Below are 13,357 nucleotides of genomic sequence, written 5' to 3'. Positions count from 1 at the left end.
TCAATATTGGGAAAAATACAACATATGATTTTTTAAAGAATGTCGTGTTCTTTTGCTTTGCTTAGGAGTGCACCCCAATTGTGGGATAATCTTATTGGATCCGATAAAGAGGCCAAATACAGCTTTTTTGGGTATTAACAGCCATATATCGCGTCCAGATTTATCGGAACGGGATTAACTGCAGAAATACCGCAAATATTTGATCACCTACGCCTTTTCTTTTAAGATAACTCACATGGGACACTTAAAGGGAAGGAATCACATGGTACATCAACCAATCCAAATGACCTGTGAGGTCATTTTCAGGCAAAAGTAAGGGGACCATGTGGTACATTAACCAATGGGATTGGTTGTGTACCATGTGACTGGTCTTCTGTGATATCACAGGCCTTGTATGAATCCCTGGAATGTCTCAGAAGACCAGAAGTCGAGAAAGAGGCAACATCCAGTGGTAAAGAGACAAGAGGGAAGAAAATAAAAAAAACACATGTTTAAAGAAATGAAAAAACGAAGAAGAAAATAATAAATACTTACAACAACTTCATCTACAAGCAACAGAGGATCCAGGGCATCGTGGCAAGTTGAGGATCCATCGACCTTCACACACGATGGCACCAGATTTGAAAAAGGCCTGGATTTATTTTCCCTGCTTTTGTTTATTTTTGTGCCATCGGACTGGGATACATTTGTAATGCTTTTGTGAGTTTTTTCTTAATTGTGCCATAGGGCTGGGATTCATTTTTAATACACAAAAGTATTTTTATTTTTATTGACCATCGGCTTGGATTTTGCAAAAACATTTATCTGTTTGGGCATCGGCCCTTTATTGGATGTATCTCTGGGTACCCCTGAGGATAAGGAGGACGGTCTACATTCCAGCTGGAGTAAGTAATGCATTTATTTATTTAGTGTGTACATTGATTGCCAATGTGACTATTTAGGCCCCCATTGAGGGCCTAAGTAGCGACAGTGACAATCAATGAATTTAATAGCTTCGTTTTGATTGTTATTCTTTATTGCAATGTCTATTTTGTTTCATGTATTTTTGTTATGATTTTCAATGGTCAAATACATTGGCACATTTGGCTAATAGGGCTATTTCCCATTACTGTGATGGGGAGGGTAGTACTTGGTTGGGGGCAGGGGGGTGGGTGATGGGGATAGTTGCTCCATGGTAGTGGTTAGGCCTTCTGGGGTAGGCGGAGGGGTTACCCCCTTCATTACAACAGCGCTTAGCAAAGCATTGCTTAGCAATGTTTTACTAGCCACTAAAGCAGTCAAGGGGGGTTACGTAATGTATTTTAATATTTTTTTTTTTACATTTTATACAGCTTACCATTGCGTGATTGCCAATGTGGCTATCTAAGCCCCCACTGAAAAGGCTTCGATAGCCACAGTGAAAATCAATGAGTTTATAGTTAAATAACATTTTAAAGTATTTTTAATGCAGTGTTATATTTTCTTTTACACACATGTATTTTTTACAGAGAGCTCTTGGCCATTCCCTGTGCACGCAATGTCTTGTATATAATGTATACCTTGTTCATTTATGTAACTGTACTTGTAACCATGTATTATTTGTTTTACTCTGTGCCCAGGACATACTTGAAAACGAGAGGTAACTCTCAATGTATTACTTCCTGGTAAAATATTTTATAAATAAATAAATTAATTCGTCTACAGGGTACTTTAGCCAAGGAGTGGAGGAAACAGCATGGGGCGGAGAGAAAGGTGTGTGTGTCTGGAGCTTGTGTCTTGAGCATGTCGAACCTTTCCCCATTGTGTCCAGTATTTTTGGATCAGTCACCTGGCAACCCCAAAATTATATATATATAAAGCAGAAAATAGCCGTGTTAGTCCAGTTGCGATAGTGCAGAATAAATGAGTTCTTCAGTATTCGGTGATACCTTTTTTATAGGACTAACAATTTATGTGGGACATCACTTCTCACAACCAGATCATTCCATAAATGATCTAAAAATCAAAATCCTCAATGGAGTGTTTAAAAGCACCCAAGAACGGAAAACATTTGAACTCAAAATGATAAGACTCTTTGACACCAAAACCAAAGGACTTAATGTGGACATGGGTTTTCTCACACCCTACCAAAATTGTCTGTAATTATCCTGCTTGCCTCCACTCTTATCCACACTTTCTCTCCCCCCCCCCCCCCCCCCCCAGCATCCCTTCCCCTCCCCACCTTTCTTTGACACTGTCCCCTGGCTTCAAACACTTAACACCCTACCTTATCTACAGTAAATATCTGGGGTTTTTTTTTGTTTTTTTTTCCCTCTCTCCACACTGTTTTAGCCATAGATTCCTTTGTATATCAGTATTGTGACCTGAAGAAGCGAGGAGAACTCTCGATAGCTTGTCCTATGACATAAATTGTTAGTCCAATAAAAAAGGTATCACCGAATACTGAAGAACTCATTTATTCTGCACTATATATATATATATATATATATATATATATATATATATATATATATATATATATATATATAGTGCAGACTATAACAAATAGTTGCAGACTAACAGGACTTTCACTATATACAGCGAGATCTCTCATCTCTGTCTCCTCCTGGGATCTGATCCTAAAATGTGTGTGTATATATATATACACACACATTTTAGGATCAGATCCCAGGAGGAGACAGAGATGAGGGATCTCGCTGTATATAGTGAAAGTCCTGTTAGTCTGCAACTATTTGTGTTGGTAATATGATCACTTTGTTATTTTCCAGTCAGGGAAAGTGTCACTCCTAAAGAAAAGGGCCCCTCTATATGGCCCTGAGGCATATCCTACACAAAAGAGGGGATGGCAAGGTACTTTATAGGAGGCTCCTCAGTAAGGGCCTCAGAGTATCACCCCAGAGCTGATAGGATAGATTCCCGGTTACCCCTTCAACACAGGGGGTTAGAATATAAATAGCTCTTGTATGGACATAGGGTATGAATCCCCATGCAAGAGGGCACCCTGCCAATGGGTTTCAGTGGGGGATGGAACAGCCAGCAGCTACAGTAAATGTAAATGTGGCTCCCTGGGGGGTGCTGCCTGAGCAGCCCAAGGAAGAAGTTTGTTAATGGTTCATGTGAATAAAGTTCCAGGAAAGTTTCTGGTGCCCTTCTGTTATTTGCTTACCATACCAGCCTGCATGGATGCCAGCATCAGGGGGAAAAGGGAAAAAGACACAGTACCACCTGAACAGACAGTAGACACTTGGGTGTAGCACTTTTCTGTTGGCCGGGGGGAAGCGGTGGTCCATATAGATTACTTGTGATCTAATTTTGACTGTAGTACAGTTCCACAGTTTCAGACGAGGAGAATCCTGCCTGTGCAGCCGACACAACATAAACTAACAATTGCTTAATGGATCTGGTCCTTAGGGGGTTATTCAAGTCAATAGGAGTCTCTGTGCATTTGTGCCTGATCAGTACTACCAAACCTTAGTGAATCCCAGTGTCACTGTAATTCAGATATGTTAGGGAACACTATTGCTTTGCCCTTTTGCTCTGCAATGCCTTTTTGGGCCACCTGTAATGGCAGATTTCCCATTAGGCCCGTTAGGCGACAATATTTTGGGGTAGCAAAAATGTCTGCCCCCATTTACATTTGCCGCTCTCGGGCCTATCGGGCGTGATGGGAAGTCACTTTCATATGCTGGGCACCTCCTTGCAGTCTCCTTTCTGCCTCCCTCCTCCTCCTTCCGATTCGCAGCGTCCAGTGACCCCTCGGACGTCACCAACGTGGCATCACACAGTATCTTGTTGCCATGGCAATGTGACGTTACCAGACTAGCACCCTCTCTATCCACCTTTAAGACCCACCTTAAAACACACCTGCATAACAAAGCATATGAGTAGCCCCGTGGTTAATACTATACACCTGATACATAAAGCTTGGCCTCCTGCAGACACACTTACCAGAACGCCCTCCTACTGTCTCTGTACGTCCTTCCTACCTACCAATTAGATTGTTATCTCTTCGGAGCAGGGACTCCTCTTCCTAAATGTTACTTTTATGTCTGAGCACTTATTCCCATGTTCTGTTATTTGTATTATTTGTTATTTATATATAGGAGGAGGCCGGCATATGTAAGTGCCGAGGGGCGGCGGATTTCGAAATCCGCCGCTGGCCATCTGGCAGCAAAGGGGTTTATAGTCTCAGCCTGTCTAATTAGCTCCATGTAGCGCTGGATTCAACTGAAGATCAGGCTTTCTGCACAATGGGTCAAAGCAGCAATGCCAAGGCAAACGTTATGACCATGCCGGCTAATCTTGAAAAAGAAAACAGTGGCTGGAAGCAGCGATTTTATAAGCTTGGTTTCTATGCGCAACATGGATGAAAAGGACCTATTTTAGATCTTTAAATATTGAGTGTCAAACATCAATCTGGTGGAGCACATGCAGTGCCAGTTGCTGGCCAACTTTCAGCTCCCACCTGTTCAGTTCAGATGTTCAGCATCTTGCTCTCTGCTGAAGACTAGGTAGGGTTATTATGGCAAATCAGTGCTGTATGCAATACACATTACTCATATTATGTTTGCCTTGTTTCATGCGTTGGCAATGAGACTCTCTCTCGTAAACACAAGGTCATACAGAAAACACAGGGCTGAGCTTTTTTATTTTATTGGTATATGCTTATGTCAGAGTGACAAAGAAAGGAGTCCAGGTTTTCAGGTTCGATATGTGACTATAAGAGAGACAAATATACCTTATCCATACCTTTTCTGAGCACGGGCACCACTGTAGGATTTTGTTGTTACTCGGGGCACATCTGCTTATTAGACCACATGCAACTCTTCTCACTCACATGCCCCACACTCTGAGATAGGGTTGCCAGGTGTCCAGTATTGAACCGGACTGTCCTGTATTTGGACACTCTCCAGTAAAAAAATTGAGGTAATACTGGACATGTATGTGCCTGGTATTACCTCTCTGGACATAGTGACCTGATCGGCTTTGGGGGGCGGGGGGGTTCCCAGAAGAGAAGGGAGAGAGCAGGGCTGTTGCTAGGGGGCTATGCAGCTTCCTCCATCCTGATTGGCTGTTGCTGGGTAATGCAGCCAATGAGGAGGAGGTGTCAGGAGCCTAGAGGTGTGGTAAAGGAGAGGAAGAAACAGCATGGAGCGAGAGCGTGTGCGTGTCTCGAATGCATTGCTCCTTTCACCATTGTTCCAGTATTTTGGAGAAGCCATCTGGCAACCATATACACTCCCCCTCCTCACATGTACAAACTCACCATACTCCCCCCCTTCTTACACACTCACACTTCATACTCACCCTTATTATCAACACACTCCACATTCACCCCCATCCCTTTTCACAGAGCACACTCACCCTTTTTTTCTCAAACCGCCCCTCTCCCCCCCCCCTCTTCTCAAATATCACACTTATTACCTTGCCCTATAACACACTCACAATGGGAGACTGGGGTCCACCTTTCCTCTCTCTCCTCTGGGCTGGGCTGGGAGAGGAGAGCGAGTAGAGGCCGATCATAGCCTTCAAACAGTGCTGGACGCACCAGCAGAACAGCTCACAGAGCGCTTCCCTCTGGGCCATTGCATTCTTAGCAGATGGCCTCAGCACCCTGGATGAGAAACACTGCCTTATTCAATAGGATGTTAAAAGAAGAGTTCCTGAGACTAATATCTGCTCCAGAAGAAGTCGGCGTTTTCACAGCAGTTTTAATAAGGGCTATAGCTAGGGACAGACTAAAATGCTTAATGTGAAAAACGCTTAATCTGGATAAATGTGCCAAGACATACACCAATTTAAGCGTTTTAGTCTGTCCCTATAGATAGAGATCGTGGTGTAACCTATGGCATCAGGTACCTGGGAAATACAGGGTTGACAAAATTAGGTGAAAATGCATGGGTCAAAAGAAGAATGGGGATGAGAACTTCAAGAAAAATGCTAATTGACAGTAAAGGAAAAATACAGTAAAAGTAAATATATATATACATTTTTTGTAAATATAGAACACAGAAAGTGATACTATTTTGTCTAAAGGTAATATCATTTCATGTGTTTAAGATATGTCACAAACTGTGGACATTGTAGGATGGTGACAATTTACTGCAATTCTACATCCTTGTTCCGAAAATATCAACAGGGTAACCCAGGTGACAAATCCTCGTGCAACTCACAGTTGCAACAAAAACAGACGCTGGCAATACACAAACTACTCCAGTGTTCAGTATCTGTAATAATGGGGTTAATTTGGTTCCCTAAACCTCCAGACTTACATTGGTGGTAACAGGCAGCAGGGCAATACATTGTGGTCTCTCTGAGAGCAGCAGATGCTGCAACAGAAGCACAACTCCAGGGGTTTTATTAGCAGAATGTTAAGCAGCTATAGACTGTGACTACCAGTCTGTGCTGGGGTGTGAGGGATAGGTCATTTATATAAAAGGAAATATTATTTTAATCCAAAAGACAAATCTATTTAATGCATAGGTGGAAGGGCCAGCAAAGCGTTACTTTGTTGACCTGTAAGAAAAGATTGTGACTGTAAAGAGGGCGATCTGATTAAAGTGGTTATTGGATGCTATTTATCAAAGTCTGCGAGCGGCAAAACTAGGGCAAAAAACAGCACCACATTAATTACAGAAAAAACATTTCACAATAACCTTTTTCTTGTATAAATTTGATGCCGTTTCATGCTCCAGTTTTGCAGCTGTGACACTTTCAGACATCACCCCCTTTTGTGTGACTTGACTTGTGTTGCATCACTTACCAGTTTAGTAGCCATAAAAAAAAATCCATAGTTATATTTTCCAGGATTCCTGTTTTAAACATGTTTTATTCATTTGTTTCCATTTTTAAATTTTTTTTTTTTGTCATTTTAAAATTCATCACTAGTATTACTTGTCACGGGAAACCAGAACAATTACACCAGCGATCAGTACACTAGACAGAGTTGAACAAAAGTGAATTTATGGGAAAAAGTTTTCACAAACCTCCAGTATATATGTAGCCAGGTCCCCTCTGGCTCCCCGGACATTCAGTTCTCTCTCTCTTACCTGCGACAGCGTGAGGGCAGTTGCAGGGGTGATCGCGTCACCGGGGGCTCCCGGCGACATCAGCTACAGGGCGCCGCCATCTTGTGTGCGTTCGCGCATACGCGGAAGCTCGCGCACGCGCAGTATAGCAGCAGATGCGATACGGCAGCCATTACAGGGAGTGAGAAGAGGCGCTCCATAGTCAGGGACATCCCCCCGTTCTCACATGCGCAGTTAGCAGCGGCGGCGGCCATTACACAGCGCGCACGAGGCCCCAATGTTAAAGAGAGCCACCAAGGACTACAATTCCCAGCAGCCTCTGGGGACTGCACTTCCACCCTGGTCACAGGCAGCCAGACAGTCAATAAGGCTGACAGATTCTCATGCTGCAAAGTTGCAACAATGTTGTGTGAAGACAGGGATTGTCAGTTAGGAGCTGGGACACAGAGAGTGGAGGGTGTGTTTGTGCAGGGAGGAAAGTAGCCTCCTGCACTAGGCCAGAAGTCTCCCCTGAGGCCCCAGCTAGGCCCTACTCACCTCAGCTTGTGGTTACTACAGGGACTCCCCTTAGACTAGGGACAGGGTCCTGTAGAACCTAGACAAGTGAGGGTCCAGCCAGAAACCGTAACTATCCTGGCAATTGCTGTGAAGGTGATACATCCTTTGCGTTAGCAAGGATAAGAGACATTATAAAGGTGGATCACTCCATGCGGGAGCCACCCACCGTTGAGGCGGAGGCATCTTGGATCATCTCCTGGAGCAAGGGATCCCAAGAAAAGGTCATCTGCGCACCCGGTAGCAGGAGCACCGGGCAGGTATTATCCAAGTCACCAAGTGCACCACCTATACACTTCATCTTAGTGGGCAGCGCTGTCCCACCCGTGTGTGGGGTTGTGGGACTCTTGGGACTTTGGGTACAAGGACTTTGGGAATACTGTGTGGGGTTAAGGCCCTGCGAGGTGTGTGGATAGTTGTGCTTAGTAGTGTTACAGGGTGACACTGAAGTTATATACGGTTGATGTCATATTGTTGATGCATGTGTATTGTGTTTTATCTGCCCATATAGTAAACTTGTGTTATATATACCTTGGTGTATGTGGTTCATATGTGTGGGTCCTGCGTAGGGGGCATTCTACACTCCTAGAATCCTGCACAAGTGGAGGCGCTGTAATTAGAAGATCGTTCCAGAGGATTCACCCCAGGCTCTCACTAGCGGAAGCTCAGACCTCATGTGAGCCTGACAGGTATACTGCACCACACCTGGTAACATATATGTTCCCCTTACATATGCCATATATGCGATTGGGTGGGGGAATACCCGTTACATATAAAAACACACAGACTCACCCAACTGGGGTTACTAGGGGACCAATCTAATGTTCTAGGTGCGGGGGACCACTTTCAGGAAGCTTACCCTGATACACGTACCCAACTTGTGCCTCTGTCCTTGGTAGTATGAGGCGCACTGCCTTGTTCTCCACGACGTCTTCCAGGTAAGGGGAACGCTTGTTGATCACGTGGTAAATATATGAAATAAATTAATACAGATAATACTGTAGCCAAGAGTGAAAGTGAACTTTTATCAAAAATTATGTGTTGGTCTGACTCACAGATTTCTTCTGGTATATCAGAGATCCACCGCTCTGATGGGAGCACTATAATGAACCGTCTTCTGAAGTAAATATCTTTAAATCCAATGTTTTCTCAAAAAACAAAGAGCTTACAATGGTATAGTATATCAAACGAAATGTATATTGCACAGAAACAGATATCGAATGTTTCATTCACATTTTAACATAAGTAAAATTCATTGGAGAGGACTGTTGATCTCTGGTACTCTGCCGGTCTCTGCCTGCTTCCTCCTCTGCATCCGTATACGTCACTTCCTGTGACGCTCTAGTTAGTTTGGAAGTAGCCTCTCTGGTCACTCGGCTGCCAGTACTGTACTTGGATCTCTAGTCCTCCCAGGAACAGATTCAACCTTCTTCGCTAGGCTTCGTCAGGAATCATTCCTAGAGCCGTCACAGGAAGGGACGTGTGCGGATGTAGGGGATGTAGCAGGCAGAGACCGGCAGAGTACCACAGATCAGCAGGCCTCTCAAATGAATTATACGTATGTATGTATGATGTACAGTTGTGTGAAAAAGAAAGTACACCCTCTTTGAATTCTATGGTTTTACATATCAGGACATAATAACAGTAATAATCAGTTCCTTAGCAGGTCTTAAAATTAGGTAAATACAACCTCAGATGAATGATTTATTTAACAAAAATAAAGCCAAAATGGAGAAGCCAGGAAACTGTTACTTTTACCGGTGTGTGTTTTATTGCATGGGGTCCTGTAACTGGGTTATCCCACATAGTAGGATCCCGTACAGATGGAGGCGCTGTCACCCGACGGATCAGGCACACCCCAGGCTCCCAGTAGCGGTAGCTCAGGCCTCCTATGAGCCGCAGGTAATGCATCACATACACGGAAGCCGTCATATCTTCCAGGGGGTGGGGGAAAGGGCACTGCATGTGTATTTATGTCTTTATTTATATAGCGCCATTAATGTACAGCAGTAATACACGACAGTCATATAAATAACAAACAACAGATCATGTGAATAAGCGCTTCAGACATAAAAGTAACATTTCGGAAGAGGAGTCCCTGCTCCGTAGAGTTGACAATCTAACTTATGTTAAAATGCGAGTGAAACATTCGATATCTGTTTCTGTGCAATATACATTTCCTTTGATATACTGTACCAGGGGAGTGCAATCTTTTTCCCCTGCGCCCCCCTGCCGGCTGTCCTCCTCTCCGCGCACCCCTCTCCCTTCCTCCTCCTTATCTCGGTGCCCGGCGTCTGGGCATAATGATGTCACGTTGCCATAGCAAAGCGACAATACATGATCATAGCGTCTCCAGATGCTGGCTGACCACGGTAAGTAAGGTTTACAGAGGCCTTCGCCGCTTCCCCGGCACTTAATTTAAGTGCTTTCGGGAAGCGCGCGGGGCCTCTGTAAACCCTGCGCCCCCGCAGTTAATCTCGCGCCCCTCAGTTTGCGCACCGCTGTACTATACTATTGTGAGCTCTCTTTGTTTTTTGAGAAAACATTGGATTTAAAGATATATACTTCAGGGTCCATTACAGTGCTCCCATCAGAGAGAGGTGGATCTCTGATATGCCATTTTTACTATAAGATATCTGTGAGTGAGACCAACACATCATTTAAAATAAAAGTTCACTTTCACTATTGGCTACACTATTATCTGTTTTTCTTTATTTCATATATTTACCACGTGATCAACAAGCGCTCCCTTGTCTGGAACACAACATACTACTTTCGAACCAGTGAACGGTCCATCTTAGGCCTGGGACATAGTGGTGTGAGCAAGGCTGAGCCGTGCTGAGCCGCGCTTACACTCGGCACTGAGCCCCTGCAGCCGCAATGAGAGCGGCTTTAGCAGGGGCTCGCGCACGCGTCCGCACGCTTGGGGAAGCATGTGTCTCACCAAGATTTCACATTTTGCGCTCGCCGGAGCGCAGGGCCGGTCACGTGAGGGGTTCACCCAATGAGGGCGAACCAGCTCCGTGATGTCACTGGCCAGCCCCCAGACCCGCCCCCGACAAGCCCACGGATGGCGCGCTGTGTAAGGCCAGGGAAAGCACCGCTTTCCCTGAGCCTCAGCGCGTCTCCGCACTGATTAAATAACTATGTCCCAGGCCTTAAGGGTGTCACGCTTGTGCTCCTACACACAAGCGCAGGGAAAGGGAAGGACCCGTTAGTGAAGTGGGGAGGCCGCAGGGGATACGTAGGGAGTGAGTTGCCGCGCAGCTGGGGATCGGCGCACGTAGTCACTTGACCGCGCCGCACGCAGGATAATGCGCGATGCGTCCGGAGGTGCGGTGCCAGGCTTAGAGACACGACTGATTCAGCTGCATGTGCGCGCATGCTCTGACAGCAGAGCAGGAGTGTGCGCGTTCTCAGGCACCAACGCGGGGGTTGTGGGAAACCACAATTGAGGAGCAGGGGAGTCTGGAACGGGAACCAGGAACTAGAAACATGGAACATGAACATGGAAGAAGCCGGGGAGGTAGAGTCCAGTGCACAAGGTAACATCCACAAGGGAATTGCTTCTTGGAGGACGTCCAGCCTCCTTAAAGGCATAGTGCCAGAACCAGCAAGGTGCAGCGAAACTAAATATAACATAAGGGATTCTTAGTCTTATCCATTGGCCAAGGAATTATAAGCCTGCTACCACATCAAGGTGAACCCTACTAAGCAGGTACCTAACTAGCCGATGGTAAACTAACCTCAGTAGTATATGAGTGACTGTCCCAGTCTTCCGGAATCCAAAGGAGATAAGTAAAGGTCCCAAGGAGGTCCAGGCAGGAACTGCATGCGATGATAGTACTAGCAGGCACCAGGGCAGGCAGCAAATGACTAATAGCAAAGAGAAAGTCAAAGAGAGACTTACTTCCTGTCAGGAGGAAGAGGGCAGGATTTGCCAGGAAGCAAGATGGCGTTGTTTGCTTCAGAATCCTTAAAGACACAGGATCTTAACTCGCAGCTAGAAGGCGGCGATCAGAAGAAAACAGGCAAGGAAGGAACACGCCGCAGGGGGCGTGTTCTGTGCATCGTTACAGTACCCTCCTCTTAAGGATCGAACTCCGAGCGATCCAACAGACTAAGGGGCAGCGATGCATAGGAAGGAAGACTCGCAGCTAGAGGGCAGCGCCCGCCACACAGAGAATCAACAGGGAATCTTGACTCGCAGCTAGAGGGCGGCGCATGCATACAGGGAGACATCAGAGAATATTGACTCGCAGCTAGAAGGCGGCACACGCCATTCTGAGAGACAGGAAAAGTTAACTCGCAGCTGGAGGGCTGCGCACGCCATACAGGGAGACATCAGGGAAACTAGGCACACAGGTAGAGAATACGCCACAAGGGGGCGTGAAACTTGACTCACAGTTGGAGGGCGGCGCACGCCATCACGTGTACGCGCCACGCATGAGAGAATGCGCAATGCGACCAGGTTGGCCGGGCTCCGTGGTACGAGTAGGGAACCGCGGGTGCATGCATGCTCTATAAGGAGAGCGGGAACTGAGATGCGGCAAGTAAGGAGTGAGCACGCCGCAGAGGGCATGTTCCCTGATTCCTCACAGTACCCCCCCCCCCCTTCAGGATCGGGCTCCGAACGATCTTTACTAGACATGGGGGGCTATAGGATCTCCCAACGTTACAGGGATACAGGAACATGAACATGGAACAGGAGAGAAGGCGGGGCCTCCTCTGTGGGTCCGTTTGTGTAGCTGGACAGTGTCACGCTTGTGCTCCTACACACATGCGCAGGGAAAGGGAAGGACCCGTTAGCGAGGTGGGGAGGCCGCAGGGGATACGAAGGGAGTGAGTTGCTGCACAGCTGGGGATCGGCGCACAGTCACGTGACCGTGCCGCGCGCAGGATAATGCGCGATGCGTCCGGAGGTGCAGTGCCTGGCTCAGAGACATGACTGATCCAGCTGCATGTGCGCGCATGCTCTGACAGCAGAGCAGGAGTGCGCGCGTTCTCAGGCACCAACGCGGGGGTTGTGGGAAACCACAATTGAGGAGCAGGGGAGTCTGGAACGGGAACCAGGAACATGGAACTAGGAACATGAACATGGACGGAGCCAGGGAGGTAGAGTCCAGAGCACAAGGTAACATCCACAAGAGAATTGCTTCTTGGAGGACGTCCAGGCTCCTTAAAGGCATAGTGCCAGAACCAGCAATGTGCAGCGAAACTAAATATAACATAAGGGTTCTTAGTCTGATCCATTGGCCAAGGAAATATAAGCCTGCTACCACGTCAAGGTGAACCCTACTAAGCAGGTACATACACTACACGACGGTAAAATAACCTTAGTAGTATATGAGTGACTGTCCCAGTCTTCCGGAATCCAAAAGAGATAAGTAAAGGTTCCAAGGAGGTCCAGGCATGAACAGCATGCGATGATAGTACTAGCAGGCACCAGGGCTCAGCAAATGACTAATAGCAAAGAGAAAGTCAAAGAGAGGCTTACTTCCTGTCAGGAGGAAGAGGGCAAGATTTGCCAGGAAGCAAGATGGCATTGTTTGCTTCAGAATCCTTAAAGACACAGGATGCAGGGGGCGTGTTCCGTGCATCGTTACAAAGGGTTTAGATCTATATTTTTACCTCACATATATAATATATTGTTTTTTCACATCTATTTGGTGAAGGTTAGATATAGGGTGACCAGATTTTGAAAATGAAAAACCGGGATATTTTCTTTTTTACATAACAGTTTATTTATTGTAGTACCCTTATACTTACTACCATTAGTCCTTGTTACATAGTTG

The sequence above is a fragment of the Ascaphus truei genome, chromosome 3 (assembly GCF_040206685.1).
Source record: "Ascaphus truei isolate aAscTru1 chromosome 3, aAscTru1.hap1, whole genome shotgun sequence".
Lineage (NCBI taxonomy): Eukaryota > Metazoa > Chordata > Amphibia > Anura > Ascaphidae > Ascaphus > Ascaphus truei.
The sequence above is the reverse complement of the archived record's forward strand: the minus strand, read 5'-3'. Positions refer to the sequence as shown.